The sequence below is a fragment of the Bubalus kerabau genome, chromosome 13 (assembly GCF_029407905.1).
Source record: "Bubalus kerabau isolate K-KA32 ecotype Philippines breed swamp buffalo chromosome 13, PCC_UOA_SB_1v2, whole genome shotgun sequence".
Lineage (NCBI taxonomy): Eukaryota > Metazoa > Chordata > Mammalia > Artiodactyla > Bovidae > Bubalus > Bubalus kerabau.
The window spans coordinates 76670528-76674638 of record NC_073636.1 but is presented as its reverse complement, the minus strand read 5'-3'; the positions used below and the strand labels follow the sequence as shown (position 1 = coordinate 76674638).

The 4111-nt window shown below is 44.8% G+C and overlaps 1 non-coding gene across 1 annotated transcript; it reads left to right on the top strand.

The window, feature by feature from the left end:
* The first annotated feature begins 1029 nt into the window (after positions 1-1029).
* LOC129626323 (U6 spliceosomal RNA) lies at positions 1030-1136 on the top strand. Its single transcript, XR_008701926.1, has one exon. It is a non-coding gene; the product is annotated as a U6 spliceosomal RNA (small nuclear RNA).
* Positions 1137-4111: the final 2975 nt, after the last annotated feature.

Below are 4111 nucleotides of genomic sequence, written 5' to 3'. Positions count from 1 at the left end.
TTCTTTTACGTCCTTTGTAGCGGTAAAGAATCCACCTGCCAAGCCAGGAGACTCAGGTTCAATCCCTGGCCTGGGAAATCCCATGGACAGAGAAGCCTGATGGGCTACAGTCTATCAGGTGGCAAAGAGTCGGACATGACGTAATGACTAAACAACAAACAAAGTTTCTTTCTTTTTTTTTTTTTTTACAGTTCAATAGCTTTTAATATATGCACAGAGATGTACAACATTGATTTGAGAACATTTTCATTAACCCAGAAAGAAATGCTGTTGTCACTTCCAAATTCTCTTATCTTCCAACCCTGCTGCTGCTGCTGCTAAGTCGCTTCAGTCGTGTCTGACTCTGTGCAACCCCATAGCCGGCAGACCACCAGGCTCTGCCGTCCCTGGGATTCTCCAGGCAAGAACGCTGGAGGGGGTTGCCATTTCCTTCTCCACAAACAAAGTTTCATAGTTTTCTTCTTAAAGGTTAGGTGCCTATCAACTTAATTGGTTTTATTGTTATTGTTAACTAGATTTTAAAATTCATATGTATGTATATTTTTTGTTGTATAAGAATATGAGTAACAGAGAAGAGTATGTTAATCATTTATACTGCTAGTTTTTAAAAAATTATATTTATTTCTAATAGTTTTTCAGTTTAGTGTTTTGGCTTTTATGTTCCCTTTTTTTTTATGTTTGCTTTTCATATTTTACAAGTAATATGATACCATTATTAAAGAATCAAACCATGTCACCAACAACAACAACAAAGAAAATTAGGTTCTGGATTCCTAGGCTGGGTCTTGTAGACAGTGTCAAGAATTTTGGAAGAGGAATTTCCTTGGTGATCCAGTGCTAAGACTCCGTGCTCCCAGTGCTGGCGGCCAGGTTCCATCTCTGGTCAGGGAACTAGATCTCACACGCTGCAATGAAGAATTCCTATGTTGAAACTAGAGATCCCAGGTGCCATAACAAAGATCAAAGATCTTGCATGCTGTGACTAAGACCCAGCACAGGAAATAATTTTTTTTTTTTTTAAGAATTTTGGTTCTCACTTCAGCAGCACATATACTAAAATTGGAATGATACAGAGAAGAGTACCATGGCGCCTGCACGAGGGTGACACACGAGTTCGTGAAGTGTCCCATATTTTATGGAAGCTCCCCAGATATCCATGACAGATGCAGGGATAAAGAAGTCGTGGTACAGATACACGATGGAATATTACTCAGCCATAAAAAGGGACACATTTGAGTCAGTCCTAATGAGGTGGATGAACCTAGAACCTATTATACAGAGTGAAGTAAGTCCAAAAGAGAAAGATTAATATCATATTCTAACACATATATACAGAATCTAGAAAAATGGTACTGAAGAATTTACTTACGGGGCAGCAATGGAGAAACAGACATGGAGAATAGACTTATGGACATGGGGAGAGGGGAGGAGAGGTGAGATGGATGGAGAGAGTAACGTAGAAACTCACATCACCATATGTAAAATAGATAGCCAAGGGGAATTCGCTGTATGGCTCAGGAAACTCAAACAGGGGCTCTGGATCAACCTAGAGGGGTGGGATGGGGAGGGAGATTGGAGGGAGGTTCAAGAGGGAGGGGATACATGTATACCTATGGCTGATTCATGTTGAGGTTTGACAGAAAACAACAAAATTCTGTAAAGCAATTATCCTTCAATAAAAAATAAACAAATTAAAAAAAAGAAATTTTGCAAGAGATCCAAAGTGCAGTGAAAAGGCAGGATTTAGACATGGGGAGAAACACAATCCTCAGGTCACGCTAGGTATGGAGAAGGTACAGGACTGTGATGTGGGGGAAAGTGTAGCTGTGAGGGGACCAGGAAAGGAGCCATACGTGAAGGTCCAGGGACAAAACGATGGTGGTTCTGTCCAGGGTTGGGGCAGCGGGACGGGGTAGAGGCCCGTGGAATGTCCTTAACACCTGGACTTACACAGAACTAGGCAGCTTTTGCTTTCGTTTCGCTCAAAACCACAGAAACTCATCGTCTCACAGTTCTGGAGCTCAGAAGTCTAGAATCAGTGTTACTGGGTCAAAATCAAGGTGTCGTAGAGCTGGAGGCTCTTGCCCCTTCCAGCTTCTGAGGCAGCTGGCTTTCCCTGGCTTGCAGCCACATCACTCCAGTCTCGGCATCCGTGGTCACATGGTCTCCTTTCTGTCTTCAAGTCTCCTACTGCCTTTCTGTTAGAGGGATGCATACATGAGGTTGCAGTCAGGGCCCACCTGGAAAACCCAGGATAATCTCTGCATCTGGAAATCCTCCTCCATTTAATCACATCCGGACTTGCCCCCTTTCCCAAATAAGGAAACATTTACAGGTTCTGATATCTTTGGGGGCCATCAATCAACCTACTACACTTCCCCTCTCTGACCTTTGACTTTTATCATCTTTAACCTTTCACACAGGCTTTTATGTATTTGGAGAACAGTGTCCAGACAGGACAAGACAGCATGTTTTTCCTATCTTTACCCACCCCTCAGTTATAGGTAACTCACAGCTGTCCTACGCACCTCTTCAGCCCCACACACTCCCTGCCCAGGAATGGAGCCCACACATGCCTTCTTTTATTCCTTCCGGAAATGTACCGACCCTCTACAATCTGCCAGATTGTACCTCTCTGGGCACACAGCAGTGATAAAAACAGCCAGAAATCAGGACTTCCCTAGTGGCCCAGTAAGCAGCTAAGACTCCACGCTCCTAATGCAGGTGGCCCGGTTTCCATCCCTGGTTGGGGAATTAGACCCTACACACTGCAGCTAGGAGTTTACAAGACACAACCGAAGATCCTTCCTGCTGCTGCAAAGATGGAAGATCCTGTGTGCTGCAACTAAGAGCCGGTGCGGCCAAACAAATATAAACAAATGTTAAAAAAAAAAAAAAAAAAAACAGTGGGAGGTGGGAGGGAGGTTAAAGAGGGAGGAGATACATGTGTACTTATGGCTGACTCATCTTGATGTATGGCGGAGGCTAACACCAGATCGTGAAGCAGTTTTCCTTCAGTGAAAAATTTTGGAAAAAATCAAAACATAAATCCCTGGTGCCCGTGGAGCTGACCTTCCCCTGGTGGTGGAGCAGGTAAGGCGACACACGCTTGCTTGGGCTGCCACAGTGAAGTCCCACCAATTGTGCGGCTTAAACCACGGACATGTGCTGTCTCACGGTCCTGGAGACGACAAGTCCAAAATCAGGGCGAGGGCAAGGAGGGAGAAGGACTTTTTTTCTGGGCCTTTCCCCCTGGTTGGTAGATGGCCATCTTTTCCTTGCCTCTGTTTACCTCATCTTCCCACTGTGCGTGTCTGTCTGTGTCTAAATTTCCTTTCTGGGACTTCCCCCGGAAATCCAGTGTTCAGACTCCACACTTCCAAAGCAGGAGGTGTGGGTTTGATCCCTGGAGGGCGAACAAAGATCCCACATGCCTGTGAGGTGTGGCCAAAAGATTAAAAAAAAAATAAAAAGGAGGGGGGTACCACTGCCAGGGAAGATGCTGGGTACTTTCTGTCAGCTGGTGCTAGTCATTGCCCCTGGGGAGGGCATCAAAAGATCGGAGAAACTTAATTTTTCCCTGGATACCTTTCTATATTTTAATTCTTTACCCTGTGTATTCATTTCCTATTCAAAATCATGCAGATTAACATAATATATGCATTATATCTTTGTTAGGCAGCGTGAAGGTTTTTGACCTCACGCTAACAGCACATACTGTCCTTGAAAGGTTGAGAATTCTCAGTCTGTTCTCTGCTGGATGATGTCAGCAGAAGCCGGGTGACCTTGAGTGTCGATTTCAGCGGTGGTGTCTTTACAGACACCAGCAACAGTCACTGCCCCCTACAAGGCGTTTCTGGGTTTATGAGGCTAAGAGCCTCTTTACTTATCATGATCTCATCTACTCGACAGTGTTGGGGGTAACTGGGGCATCGGGGCAGGCAAGAACATGTCCAAGGTGACATAACTAGAAAATGCCCGAGCCAGGCTTGAACGCACATGTCTTTCTCTGCTGCTTTCCCACGGCTTGAAGTGACCATCTTTTGAGGACGTCTGAGGCTGTCCATCAACAAAGGTTTAGGTTTGTGAAGTGCTTCTGTGGTCATCGTGT